Raw genomic sequence first — 15,507 nt, 5'->3', positions numbered from 1 at the left:
AGACGTAATGGAGGCGAATTACGCCTGAAAAGACGGCTCCAATATGTCGGCAAACATCTGCCCATTGCTTGCAATGGGTCTTACGATGTTCTGTTCAGACGAGGTGTCATTTTACGCGAAGAGACGGCGCGTAAAATTACGCCCGCGGCAAAGAAGTGCAGGACACTTCTTGGGACGTAATTCGAGCCGTTTTTCATTGACTCCAATGAAGAACAGCTCCAAAATACGTCCGTAATGGATGCCGCGAAAAACGCGTACACTTGTAAAAACGTCTGAAATTCTGGAGCTGTTTTCTCCTAAAAATTTCAGACGTATTTGGCGTTGTCGTGTGAACATATCCTTATAATATGGAACCTCTTAGAATGTGCGCAAATCTCACCTTCCTTTTATTTAGAAGGGCGGCCTATATTTTTGCCCCTCTTCCTGAGCGGCTTAATGTATTTTGCAGCCAAGTCTTCATTTTCTGTGTATAATCTTCTGTTTTTGCTCACAGCCTTCCTTCCGGTTTTTCCTTGCCTTACAGATTTGGTTCCTATTTTCCAGTCTGATACATATATTAAAAACATTTTGTTACTTCGTATGGAGCAACTTCCTTATCTGCAGCGTAGCTGTAAACCCACGCTACTGTCATATTTCCAGGCTGCTGGCTGCAATTGTGAGGATTGTGAGTCTGTGCCATGTCCTGGAGAGATTGAAGTGTGTTGTACCTAGATTACTTGGAGCTTCAGAAGAAACTAGATAAGCTTCTTGTCATTACATCCCTAATCCACGGCCAGTGCCAGCCACAGCCATCTATTTTGATAATTCTGAGTATCTTCTTACTCATCTTGGGGAAAAAATATAATTTTGGGTTTTATAGTGAACTTGCACAACTATCATTTCTACGTAGATTTAGGCTGGGTTCACACGACCTATTTTCAGACGTAATGGAGGCGTTTTACGCCTCGAATTACGCCTGGAAAAACGCCCCTAATACGCCTACAAACATCTGCCCATTGCTTTCAATGGGAATTACGATGTCAAAAAACGGAGCGTAAAAAAACGCTCCATAAAAAGAAGTAGCATGTCACTTCTTGAGGCGTTTTTGGAGCTGATTTTCCATTGAACACCATGAAAAACGCTTCAAAAGAAGCTCCAAATTTCATTCTCAGCTTCAAAAATGCCTGAAAATCAGAGGCTGTTTTCTCTGAAAACATGTCCGTAATTTCAGACGTAATTGACGTTATCGTGTGCACATACCCTAAGTCTTCTCACTGGAATGGATTTTTAAAGGAGCGCTACCCGGCACCATTTCTGGAGATCTGAACGTCCAGGCAGCAGATTTGCATTGATTGGAGCAGATTTACTAATGTCATTGCGACTGGACCTTGTCGTAAAATACGCCAAAATGTAGTGCAGTTCTGCTGCATGTCGTCACATAAAGAACAGATGTTTGTGCCTCAATAGAAACTTTTTAAAAAGTGTCTAGAAAAAAGGGGAGGGGGTGATTTAGTGAAAAGGTGACGTCGCTTAAAATGCGCCAAAAACTGTCGTAAACTAAGCCAGTCAAGGAAGAGAAATGTGTCTCGCTAGTTGCGCCTAATTTATCATCCTGCATGACCCCTGTGATAAATTTGGCGCATCTCCTACTGCCTGATCTAAGTTTAAAGGTCTAAATCTTAGACCGCTTAGTAAATGTGCCCCATTGTCTTCTACAGACTGTACATAAAAGTCCGGTCTTTGCACAATCCGCATGGTCCAAGACCAGGTGGAAAGTTCTGCCATGTCTTCAGCCAAGGTTCAGGATAAAACTTGGTGCATAAATGCATTTACAAGATGTGCTGCAGCTAAACCGTGGTTTTGCGTTAAAGTGGCATTGTCAAAGAAGCTTTACAGATAGACCGATGTGCACTCTTCACCCCCCTCAAAAGAGGGTCTTGGGGCGCTGTACACCTCTGCTGTGGGCAACAAATGAGGTGGTTGTAGGAGAGGTGCTGACTGACAGGACTCTTCCCCCTGATATCCCACCCACAGCAGAAGAGGCGTACAGCGCCCCCAGACTGTTTCAAGGGGCTAAAGAGTGCACAATGGTCTTACCCTAAATGGGCATCTTATAGATTCCCTTATATAAAGCTTTACTGTGTAATGGCTTCAGTAACGCTAATATTAGTCCATATTTATTATTTAGCTTTCCATTATACATATATGATCCATTAAATGGGCTTTCCCATCAGGGACATTTATGGCATATCCACAGGATGTGCCATAAATGTCAGATAGATGCAGGTCCCACCTCTGCTACATTGTTTCTGTAACTGGCATTCACTTCTATGGGAGCCACGGAAACAGCGTAGTTCAGCAAGCTACGTTGTTTTCGTCATTTCCGATCATATAATCAGGAAGTGGCCGTGAGGCAGCGGAGCCGAGAAAGGTAGAACGGGGTTTAGGGGGCCCCCGTTCTAGACATAGGTGCAGGTCCCAGAGGTGGGACCTGCATCTATCTGACATTTATGGCATATCCTGTGGATATGTCATAAATGTCCCTGATGGGAAAACCCCTTTAATCTATTACAAACACCCCACCTACCTAATAATTACTCTCTATAATGGCCCCAGTACATCTAGCTGGGATCAAGGCTATGTTCACACGGCATAGATCAGCACGTAAAACGCTCATATTATGCGCCGAAGTAAACCTACAAATATCTCCCCAATACGCTGTGAAGTTCATACAAGACGTATTTTTAGTTGACCCTCCAAAAATACGCTTCAGATACGCTTGCACATTTTTTTTCAGCCTGAACATATGCCGTGTGAACGTGGCCTTACAGGCAAATGGTGGATAAGTGGTTGGCAGTGGAGGAACAGCCAGGGACCTTTTACACATAAATGGAAGTGGATCGTTCTTTCCGTACGGCAGATTTAATAATTGTCCTATTTGTAGCGCTGTGTAGAGCAGAGTATAAGCCCCTGGCACTAGTTTTAAAAAATGTACTGGGGACTGTAACCCTGCATAGTGACTAGCGTGTAACACTTCATGTGACTGGTCTTTTATTACTACTTATTTTATGTTCATATATGGGGTTTCCGTCATGACAATTAGTTTCCCTAGACTTTATATTATGGTGGCTCTGGAATTAAAGGGTTTGTAGATTTTGCAACCATTTTTTTACTGCTCCAATGCAATTAATAGAAAATGAAACAACTTTGCAAATAGTCTTGATTAAAAATCTCCAGGTTGTGACCACAGCTCCTATGCAGACCTATGTATCTCCATGGATATAGAATACAATCAAAACCTTGTGGGTGCTCTGATCCTACAGTTGTGTTACTCCACTCGTCCCCTCTTCTTGATGACCTACAGAAATAGCCTCTAATATTGTAAGAGCTCCATATATATATATATACACACACACACACACACACACACACACACACACACACACACACACACACACACACACACATACATACATACATACATACATACATACATACATATACACACACACACACACACACACACACACACTATTATTGGTCAGTAGCTCTTTCCGTGTTTCTTACAGGTGATTATTTATCATCCGGCAGATTTACATTTTTCATAAGAGACTCACATCAATTATTTAATGTCCAGCCATTGATTTGTGGCACATGAATGTGTGAGATATAATGTCAGAACAGGATATTTTCATAGTTGCCCTGAGCATTAACCTTGAGCGCTGGACTCTGCAGAATGCTGGCATTGCAGAGGTTAATCTGAAGATGGCGGGATTAGATTTAACGTTAATTTATTAGTAAAAACCTGCAGTAATTATCTGTTTGAGGAAACAAATTTATCTGGGAATGATCTTCTGGATTACCGATCTGATCATTAGCATCACCTTTGTTAAATCTCCGTGCATGATAAAAGTTTCTGCCGTCTGATCTCCTTGTAAAGACTTATAACATCTTCTGCGTTAATTGCTGCTCGCCGAGGCGGTTTATGATTTCGGACCTACACATGAAATGCAGATGAAACTGTAGTAAATTATGGAGCAAATATTGAGCAGTTCTAAAAGGGTTTACATAGGGGAATGATTTTACTTTATTGCCACTCCAGTTTCTGTAGCCGGATGGGACTGGCCTATAAACACTGGGAGGCTGCAGACGTCCGTGATTTATCTGCTGTGCCTCAGATACAAAAACTCATATTAGAGGCTTTTATTGGCCGCATAGCAGGGCCTTGTGCTGCACGTTGGATGATCACACAGGACAGGGGAAGGTTGCCAATAGACAGACAGGTAGAAGAAATGTTAATAGTCCTAGAGTGGTTAATAGTAAGGCGTGCCCACCTACGCTCCACAACCCTCCCTCGACATCCATGGCCTAGAACACGCTTTGTGTCATCTTTCAACACCGCACGGACAGTCTTATTTATCCTGTGGATTGATGGGCATGCAAGCTGCTTAACTGATATTGCAATCTGTGCTTCAACAGGGCTTACTCCCAACTAATCTCCTTAAAGGATTAATGTGTAGGAAGAAAGCAGACCATTAAACACATCTACGTGTTATTCTCAGTGTGTTTCATCCCAGTCTGAAGCTTTGCTCTGTTTCAAGAAAATGCGCAGGTCTCAGCGTTGTCGCGTTTATATTGTTCTGGCAACAATCATCCAGCTTGTCTTTATCCTTAGCGATTTTACTCCCCCCATCTGCTCCATTCTATCCCGATTCCAGAATTATCCTGCGTATCTGTTTCTCTCTGAAATCGGCGCAGCCTCAACTCTCCACCAGGTGGCGCTGCAGCATTTTTAGTTTGCAGTGCAGCAGCACCTAGCGGTGAGCTTAGGTGCTGCAAGCGGTATACAAGCGATGAAGGCATAAGGTTGGCTGCAACGAAGATTAATTGTGTAAAGATGTGCAGGAGCTGTTACATAATGACAACCAGAACCCCATAGGGCACACAACTAAAATTATCCAAAGAGTTTTCCAGACTGATGTAAATAAAATTTCATTATTATTGTATATAGTAAATTAGAGATGTAAGACTTAAAAAAAAAATAAAAAAAATAAAAAGACGTCTTAGAGGGGATCTTATTAACATGAATAAGTATGCGTGTGGTCAATACAGAGAACTGGCACATGATCTGCTCCTTCAAAGGACCAAAGGACATGGAGAATTCCACTGCATGTGGAATAAAGACGTGTCAGATATCAATAGAAGAAAGGGTTCTTTACAGTTAGAGTAGTCAATTTATGGAACGCCCGACCCCAGGAGGTAGTGACGGCAGATACTATGCCAGCATTTAAAATAAGGGTGAGATGATTATTTATTGATGAATGGCATTGAGGGTTATAATTAGGGTTCTTTAATTGAGAAAGCTTGAACTTGATGGACCGGGGTCTTTTTTTTCAACCTATGTAACTATGTGACTCAGAGACAATCCGCACGGTGTCACCAGAAAGATGTGACTATTAGGGTATGTTCACACGATTATCAAAAAGCGTATGAAAATACGGAGCTTCAAGGGAAAACAGCTCCTGATTTTCACACTTTGTACAAGCAACTCACATTTTTCGCGACGTTTTTTATGGCCGTTTTTGTAGCTGTCTTTCTACAGAGTCAATGAAAAACGGCTCCAAAAACGGCCCAAGAAGTAACATGCACTTCTTTTTCGTGGGCGTCTTTTTACGTGCCGTTTTTGGAAAACGAGGAGTAATAAAACGCCCTGTCGGAACAGAACGCCGTATTTGCCATTGAAATCAATGGGCAGATGTTTGTAGGTGTTCTGCTTCAGATTTTTCAGCCGTTTTTCGGGACGTTTACGGCCCGAAATACACCTGAAAACACTGCATGTGAACATACCCTTACTGTTACATTAGATTCAATGTATTTCTTGATATGGGCCAAATAGTGTATCTTTCCCTCTCCTCCAGTGGTGCACAATGAAAACCTGCTCCACCTGTTTCTAGACTTACATCTTTTCTACAAACTGGCCAGAGTAGCAAATGTTCTCTTCACTTTGAACTTCCTCTGCGGTATGTTAACAGTAGAATAAAGAAGTCTCTAAATGTTCCATAGAGTTTTGTATTGAAAAGAAGGCTTTTCTGTGAAATTCTGCAGGACTCTGTTCTGTAGATTTTCTGTGGAGCCGTCATTCCCCAGGGTTTTGCTGCTTGTGTTAATTGGCATGTGTGACTTAGGTGTTGAGTCTGTTATTCTGACATCTGATGTTCGATGAAGGTCTTTTAGACGTAGAGATTAACACAATGTAAACCTGGAGGATTTATGCGGTCACTGTGGTGGATACAGTGACATTCTCATTAAAATTCTGCTTCCATTCACTCCTTCCTGCTCACAACTCTCAAAAGTAACAGGAGTCAAGTGATCTGTAGACAACGTGAGAGTCGTGTTACAAAGGTCTGTCCAGACACACTATTTTCATACCTTGCACTCTCACCATCATTTCAAAATTATCCATGGCCACAGTCTATATAAAGAAAGGAGAGATTCTGTGTCCCGACCTCAGATTATAAAAAAGAATGATATCGGCAATGACCAGACCATGGCTAGCAGCCTGATCCAGCCTCAAAAGTTCCTGAAGGTTATTGACCTGAGTGGGTTTATATTAAAAGTGAAGCTCCAGTTTGCAGCCACTTGAAAGTGTATGTTCATCTTTGAACACTATTGACCACCATATATATTGCATTCATCTAAATAAAATGTTGTCACTGTGTACATACATCAATCTACTTATCCTGTACTGATCCTGCGTTACCTCCTGTATTATACTCCAGAGCTGCACTCACTATTTTGTGAAATACAGACTGTAACTCAGGATCAGTACAGGATAAGTAAGGTAATGTATGTACACAGCGACTCCACCAGCAGAATAGTGAGTGCAGCTCTGGAGTATAATACAGGATGTAACTCAGGATCAGTACAGGATAAGTAATGTATGTACACAGCGACTCCACCAGCAGAATAGTGAGTGCAGCTCTGGAGTATAATACAGGATGTACCTCAGGATCAGTACAGGATAAGTAATGTAATGTATGCAGTGACTCCACCAGCAGAATAGTCAGTGCAGCTCTGGAGTATAATACAGGATGTAAGTCAGGATCAGTATAGGATAAGTAATGTAATGTATGTACACAGTGACTCCACCAGCAGAATAGTGAGTGCAGCTCTGGAGTATAATACAGGATGTAACTCAGGATCAGTACAGGATAAGTAATGTAATGTATGTACACAGTGACTCCACCAGCAGAATAGTGAGTGCAGCTCTGGAGTATAATACAGGATGTAACTCAGGATCAGTACAGGATAAGTAATGTAATGTATGTGCACAGTGACTCCACCAGCAGAATAGTGAGTGCAGCTCTGGAGTATAATACAGGATGTAACTCAGGATCAGTACAGGATAAGTAATGTAATGTATGTACACAGTGACTCCACCAGCAGAATAGTGAGTGCAGCTCTGGAGTATAATACAGGATGTAACTCAGGATCAGTACAGGATAAGTAATGTAATGTATGTACACAGTGACTCCACCAGCAGAATAGTGAGTGCAGCTCTGGAGTATAATACAGGATGTAACTCAGGATCAGTACAGGATAAGTAATGTAATGTATGTACACAGTGACTCCACCAGCAGAATAGTGAGTGCAGCTCTGGAGTATAATACAGGATGTAACTCAAGATCAGTACAGGATAAGTAATGTTAAGATATCTGTACATAAACTATAAAATGGTCTTCATAAGTGGACATATTCTTTAAATATCACATTATATTAAATTAGAGAGTTGTACTATGAGACGTCCCCTAATCTAATGCTATTTCTAGAGTCTCTACCTTTAGAAGTGAAAAAAAACGTAAGAGCTGAAGTGAGTTATGATAATCTCTGTACAGGGCTGTGGATTATGATGGCGCTATATTAGCCAGGAAACCTACCTTGCTGCAGGGAAATGAAATTCCCTATTGCTACCCTGCAGTTACTATCAGCAAGTCGTCGTCGTCGTCCCCCATATATGTATAATAGGTCCTGTGGAAAGGGGTTGAATGTACGTAATATAGAAGTACACGATCCTCTTGTGTGATCTAGAGCCACAGAATCATTTACGTTTTAAACCATTGGACCATGATATGTGAAGATCTTGTTTATCTGTACTTGACGTCTGAATGTTTGTACTTCCACCTCTCTTTATGTTAATATGCTTTGCCACATCTGAGCCAGCGTTAAGGCCTGAATCCCGGAGATTAGCATCAACCATAAGGAGCTGAAATTACAACTTCCACATATTTGACATTGGGGCAAATTTATTCCAGTGGAGGCACAAGTGGCAGGATCTTGATACATTCTCAACTCTATGTGTTAATTACATGATTAGCGGTTAAATTACTGTTTGTCTTTTTTCTGTTTTATCTGCTGGAGAAATGTGGCTGTATAAGATAATGAGCTACAGTGATAGGATGCAAAGATCAATTTACTCTCAAGATCTAGAAGTTGAAGTGTGGCATTGCGTGTAACGACGTGACATTTAGAAATCCTTTATTTTTAATTCTGGGGTCAAGTTGTCATCCGTCTGTTGTGCATTGTAAACATACACTTAATTACTTGGTGAAAGAAATCTAAAGTTTGTACTTTCTGCTATAATTAGATTTCTAGCCGTCATGCATAGTACTATCCTATACGATCATATAATTCCTATAAAATCAATCCAGGTGCCATTATAATTGCTTCATATCCCAGCATGGTCCTACCCAATGGTGGACTGAACAGGGGGACAGTTTGGAAGTGCCCAAGTGTCCAGCAAAATGGGACCGCAAGTCTATTTTTTTACCCTCTTTAGTTAAGGTATATAGGCCATGAAAAACAGAGCCGACCAATTAAACAGCTCGTCGATCGGCGCTCGTTTGCTCCTTTCACAAGGAGCAATGATTGTGTATGCATTTTTAATAGATATCGGCAGCACATCTCCCTGTTTACACATATTGGAATTTGTAGTTCAATAAAGAGATAGTCTGGGGGTGTCCTTACATGCACAGATTTCTGTCCAATGTCTATTCAATCAGACCAATATTAATCTAAATTGATGTGCGTAAATGGACCATTGATCTGATTGAATTCTGTCTCATCTGCCAAAAAACTGATCTGAATTATGTAAAAATCTTTGTCTGCCAATCAATATTGTGACCGTGATTGTAGCGTGTAAGCAGCATCTGAAAGACAACTCCATTATAAGGAATAAGAAGGTTTTATGTTGCCAAGATCAAAACAGATGAGGATGAGACTATTTAATGTATATGGGGTGTCTTGACCCTCTGCCGATGGCAGATGTCGGGGGAAAGAAGAATCAGGTATGTTGGATTTTATCATGCACGATCCTCTGTTCCTGCGGGAGATAAGAGGAGTCTGACAGTCAGTTTTTCCCCTCTCCCCATTGAAAGACGTGCACCTTTGGCTGAGTGGGCATATTTATTGGGGAGTCAGGAAGAAAAACTGTTGGCCAAATGTACGTGTATATGGAGGAGTCAGGATTAATTGCTATAGGCCGAGTGCACGTGTATGGAGGAGTCAGGATGAATTGCTGTAGGCCGAGCGTACATGTGTATGGAGGAGCCAGGATGAATTGCTGTAGGCCGAGCGTACGCGTGTATGGAGGAGTCGGGATGAATTGCTGTAGGCCGAGCGTACGCGTGTATGGAGGAGTCAGGATGAATTGCTGTAGGCAGAGTGTGCACGTGTATGGAGGAGTCAGGATGAATTGCTGTAGGCCGAGCGTACGCGTGTATGGAGGAATCGGGATGAATTGCTGTAGGCCGAGCGTACGCGTGTATGGAGGAGTCAGGATGAATTGCTGTAGGCAGAGTGTGCACGTGTATGGAGGAATCAGGATGAATTGCTGTAGGCCGAGCGTACGTGTGTATGGAGGAGCCAGGATGAATTGCTGTAGGCCGAGCATGCACGTGTATGGAGGAGCCAGGGTAAATTGTTGTAGGCCGAGCGTACGTTTGTATGGAGGAGTCAGGATGAATTGCTGTAGGCCGAGTGTGAACGTGTATGGAGGAGTCAGGATGAATTGCTGTAGGCCGGGCGTACGTGTGTATGGAGGAGTCAGGGTGAATTGCTGTAGGCCGAGCGTACGTTTGTATTGAGGAGTCAGGATGAATGGCTGTCGGCTTAGCGTGCACGTGTATGGAGGAGTCAGGATGAATGGCTGTAGGCCGAGCGTACGTGTGTATGGAGGAGTCAGGATGAATTGCTGTAGGCCGAGCGTACGTGTGTATGGAGGAGTCAGGGTGAATTGCTGTAGGCCGAGCGTACGTGTGTATGGAGGAGTCAGGGTGAATTGCTGTAGGCCGAGCGTACGTGTGTATGGAGGAGTCAGGCTGAATTGCTGTAGGCCGAGCGTATATGCGTATGGAGGAGTCAGGCTGAATTGCTGTAGGCCGAGCGTACGTGTGTATGGAGGAGTCAGGATGAATTGCTGTAGGCCGAGCGTACGTGTGTATGGAGGAGTCGGGATGAATTGCTGTAGGCCGAGCGTACGTGTGTATGGAGGAGTCAGGATGAATTGCTGTAGGCCGAGCGTACGTGTGTATGGAGGAGTCAGGATGAATTGCTGTAGGCTGCGCGTACGTGTGTATGGAGGAGTCGGGATGAATTGCTGTAGGCCGAGCGTACGTGTGTATGGAGGAGTCAGGATGAATTGCTGTAGGCCGAGCGTACGTGTGTATGGAGGAGTCAGGATGAATTGCTGTAGGCCGAGCGTACGTGTGTATGGAGGAGTCGGGATGAATTGCTGTAGGCCGAGCGTACGTGTGTATGGAGGAGTCAGGATGAATTGCTGTAGGCTGAGTGTACGTGTGTATGGAGGAGTCGGGATGAATTGCTGTAGGCTGAGCGTACGTGTGTATGGAGGAGTCGGGATGAATTGCTTTTGGCCGAGCATGCACGTGTATGGAGGAGTCGGGATGAATTGCTTTTGGCCGAGCGTACATGTGTATGGAGGAGTCAGGATGAATTGCTGTAGGCCGAGCATACGTGTGTATGGAGGAGTAGGGATGAATTGCTGTAGGCCGAGCATACGTGTGTATGGAGGAGTAGGGATGAATTGCTGTCGGCCGAGCGTACATGTGTATGGAGGAGTCAGGATGAATTGCTGTAGGCCGAGTGTGCACGTGTATGGAGGAGTCAGGATGAATTGCTGTAGGCCGAGTGTGCACGTGTATGGAGGAGTCAGGATGAATTGCTTTTGGCCGAGCATGCACGTGTATGGAGGAGTCAGGATGAATTGCTGTAGGCCGAGCGTACGTGTGTATGGAGGAGTCAGGATGAATTGCTGTAGGCCGAGCGTACGTGTGTATGGAGGAGTCGGGATGAATTGCTGTAGGCCGAGCGTACGTGTGTATGGAGGAGTCAGGATGAATTGCTGTAGGCCGAGCGTACGTGTGTATGGAGGAGTCAGGATGAATTGCTGTAGGCCGAGCGTGCACGTGTATGGAGGAGTCAGGATGAATTGCTGTAGGCCGAGCGTGCACGTGTATAGAGGAGTCAGGATGAATTGCTGTAGGCCGAGCGTACGTGTGTATGGAGGAGTCAGGATGAATTGCTGTCCGCTGAGCGTGTATGGAGGAGTCGGGAGGAATAGATGTCAGATGACCGCTATTGTAAGTGTGTGGGCAGCTTTACAAACTTTTCATCTTCTGAGAAATTTTGCCCTGAGTTGAGAGCATTAAAATACAAAGCTGTGAACCTGCATTGCCATATATTCTATACAGGGTTTAATTCACCTATTCAGCTAATTATTACATACTCGTATACTGTTATACTGCTATTAACAGCCTTTGCTGCAGATCTGGTGATGTGTGTCTGACATGCTGCACTGGTATAATGTAACTGGCCCTATTTATTCCTTCTCACAGATGTGAGGTCTCGCTGAATATTCATCAGCACAGGACAGGCTGACATAGGACCACACCAGCCTCGAGCTTCGATCACCAAACCTGAGCCTAATGTTCTGTAAACAGCAATAAGGAATGTTCTGTTGTGTAGTGCTGAGGTATTGCGTTTTTTTCTCCCCCATTTTAAAAAAATAGTTTGCCTCCAGAGTGGAGAATACGACCTGACCTATTGATGGTCGTGAAGCATTGATGGTTCTTATTTTCCAATCTCAGAACAGATTTCACAGCTCGGTGGGAGCAAGTAGACACAACCGTATTACTAGCGAGCGGTTTTCATGCAGTGAATTTTATTTAGACTGATTCCTATCTCATTCGACAAGCACAGGCACGCAGGCCCTCACCTCGGGGACACCGTCTTCATGATGCAACGCGCTATGGAGGTGACACCAAACTGTTAATGTCAGTTGGTTAGGACAGGCACCATGTTTCAGCCATTGATCAATGGAGCGATTACTTGACTACATTGTAAAGACATGTTTCCTGGCATCTTATACTACAGTGCTCTCTGCCTTAATAAGGAAAGCCGAAAAAAATTACTCGGAACTGATGAAGCTGGCATTGGAAAGCTTGCGCTATAGAAGGAAGGTGATTTAATACAGTTTTGTGCAGATGAGATACTTGGATAGCTGTAAGTTCCACAGATACAAAATATCATAAAATACAAGATGCAACTTATTACCAATTGGAATTGTTTTTTATGGCGACCACACTACATGATATTATTGGGTATTAACACCATATTACAGTTGGGGTGTATATATAATCCACATACAAGTTGTTTAACTCTGCAAATACATAACATTACTAATCTGTATTATAGCCCAGAGCTGCAGTTGGAATTCTGATGGTTGCTATTGGAAACAGTCGGCAAGCTTGTGGACGTAAAAAAAAAAGAAGAGCTTAGCTGATCTCCTAGAATGCAAGGGGCAGTATGTTTTTCCTACATGAGTTGACTGTACAATGCCTGGTATAAAGATGACACTTCCCAGAAGGCAAATTACCAGATCAAGCTATGTGCAGACACTGAAGAAGCAGGGAATGCTGGGAGAGTTCAGCTCTGAAGCCTACAGAATTGCGAATGCAGCTCTGTAGTATAATATAGGTTGTAACTCAGGATTAGTATAGGACAATTAATGTATTTACAGAGTGACTTTGCTGTATATGAAGATTAAATCTATATAAATGTAAAATGAGGTCCATAGGTGACACAGTACATGATGTAATGGCAAATTTAAGAAACTTCAAACCAACAGTAATTGTGATATACACATCATTATACCTCTTTATAATAAGTTGTCTAGTCACCCAGTATATAATTATATATAACACATTGTCGTGGAGAGGGTGCAAAATATTGAAAGGTCTTATTGTCACCAATAAAGGAATGATTCTAAACTACAAGCATCTAGTCCACCAATGAGCAATATCAGGTTATTATTCCACATGTGCTGATGAGATTGAGCCTCAATCCTGGATTGTACTAGGAATAATTTGGTTGTGGTTTTCATTGCATTCGCTGCCATGTTATCAGGATAAAGATGCCAGATTGGGTTGGATACGAATACATATATATTGTACAGTTACACTTTGATACATTTTACTCATCCGAATCACTCACATCCCCAGAAACATTTGCAACAAACTATTCAAATCAATGCATGAAGTGATCCACGGTCCTGCTTTCTCCCCTTCAACTGACACAATTTACAGATTGCCGTCTTGTAAAGTATCCACTCAATAGCCGCCTGTAATGTGTTTACTGCATTCTAAATGCTTGTTTGTAATTCCCTTTTGCATTAGGTTTAATACGAGGGCAGATGAAAATATCGTTTAAGGGCAACAAAAAAAAAAAAGGTTTTTAAGAAAAGGAAAGTGAATATTGGAGCTCAGAGCAGAACTGTGAAAATAAAACCACTGGGCTCAAGTTATTACAAAGTTGTAATTTTCCTCATGGAAAAAGTATAGATAAAAGACATTAAAAATTGAATGTAGAGCCTGTGAGGCATATTATTCCAGTATTCGAAGCCTTCCACTTGAAGAGTTTTAACAAGTCAAGTGAAATTCTATATTCTGAATCTTTACTGAACGGAGACTGAAACTGTTAACCCTTACATTACTGTCTGCCCTCAATCCAGCGTGATGTCATCAATATGATGTGACTGCCTTTCTGTTTACTGTATTATTTAGGATCTATTATAGTGCAGGTTTATTTAATACAGTAGTCATCAACTAGATGCTTGGAAACAGGGCATGTTGGGAGTTGTTTCGCAAAAGCTGAAAAACTTTTGTGAAACAACTCTCAACATGCCCTGGCAGCTGCATACAGGGAGTTGTAGTTTTGCAGCAGCAGCTGGAGAGCACTGATTTTAGGTGACCATACACTTCTATATATGGGTAATGGGATACACTAATATTGATATATTATCAGAATCGGCCACTTTATCAGGAGAGATCGGGACATTTACTTGGAAATCAAATTCCTAAAATAGGCTACTTTCTACTTTCTCTCACCTCATGATAGCATATGGTAATATAAGAAGTGACGTCACAAAAATCTTGTGGATGTAGACACTTGTCCGACTGGTTAACATGTTACTATCAGCACATTTCACATGCAGAAGAGTGCAGGAGTCTGGGGTATGATACAAGATGTAACTCAGGATCAGTACAGGATAAGTAATGTATTGTATGTAGACAGTGACTCCACCAGCAGAATAGTGAGTGCAGCTCTGGAGTATAATACAGGATATAACTCAGGATCAGTACAGGATAAGTAATATAATGTATGTACACAGTGACTCCACCAGCAGAATAGTGAGTGCAGCTCTGGAGTATAATACAGGATGTAACTCAGGATCAGTACAGGATAAATCATGTAATGTATGTACACAGTGACTCCACCAGCAAAATAGTGAGTGCAGCTCTGGAGTATAATACAGGATGTAACTCAGGATCAGTACAGGATAAATCATGTAATGTATGTACACAGTGACTCCACCAGCAGAATAGTGAGTGCAGCTCTGGAGTATAATACAGGATGTAACTCACGATCAGTACAGGATAAGTAATGTATGTACACAGTGACTCCACCAGGAGAATAATGAGTGCAGCTCTGGAGTATAATACAAGATGTAACTCAGGATCAATACAGGATAAGTAATGTAATATATGTACACAGTGACTCCACCAGCAGAATAGTGAGTGCAGCTCTGGAGTATAATACAGGATGTAACTCAGGATCAGTACAGGATAAATCATGTAATGTATGTACACAGTGACTCCACCAGCAAAATAGTGAGTGCAGCTCTGGAGTATAATACAGGATATAACTCAGGATCAGCACAGGATAAGTAATGTATGTACACAGTGACTCCACCAACAGAATAGTGAGTGCAGCTCTGGAGTATAATACAGGATGTAACTCAGGATCAGTACTGGATAAGTAATGTAATGTATGTACACAGTGACTCCACCAGCAGAATAGTGAGTGCAGCTCTGGAGTATAATACAGGATGTAACTCAGGTTCAGTACAATACAAGTAATGTAATATGTATATACTCACTGAATCCATTTTTA

At 42.4% G+C, this 15,507-nt stretch overlaps 1 protein-coding gene and 1 long non-coding RNA gene across 7 annotated transcripts in view; one reads left to right on the top strand and one right to left on the bottom strand.

Moving 5' to 3' along the window:
- LOC142661700 (uncharacterized) overlaps positions 1 to 13,306 on the top strand; it is a 212,428-nt gene extending 199,122 nt beyond the window's left edge. For all 5 annotated transcript variants that reach the window (XR_012850794.1, XR_012850795.1, XR_012850793.1 and 2 more), the window contains exons 5-6: positions 11,892 to 12,028; positions 12,144 to 13,306. This is a non-coding gene — a long non-coding RNA (uncharacterized LOC142661700). The remainder of the gene's footprint in view (positions 1 to 11,891; positions 12,029 to 12,143) is intronic.
- Positions 1 to 15,507, bottom strand: part of KIRREL3 (kirre like nephrin family adhesion molecule 3) — a 614,569-nt gene that overhangs the window by 454,596 nt on the left and 144,466 nt on the right. The window lies entirely within an intron of this gene.

Source organism: Rhinoderma darwinii, chromosome 10 (assembly GCF_050947455.1).
Source record: "Rhinoderma darwinii isolate aRhiDar2 chromosome 10, aRhiDar2.hap1, whole genome shotgun sequence".
NCBI classification, from domain to species: domain Eukaryota; kingdom Metazoa; phylum Chordata; class Amphibia; order Anura; family Rhinodermatidae; genus Rhinoderma; species Rhinoderma darwinii.
The sequence above is the reverse complement of the archived record's forward strand: the minus strand, read 5'-3'. Positions and strand labels throughout refer to the sequence as shown.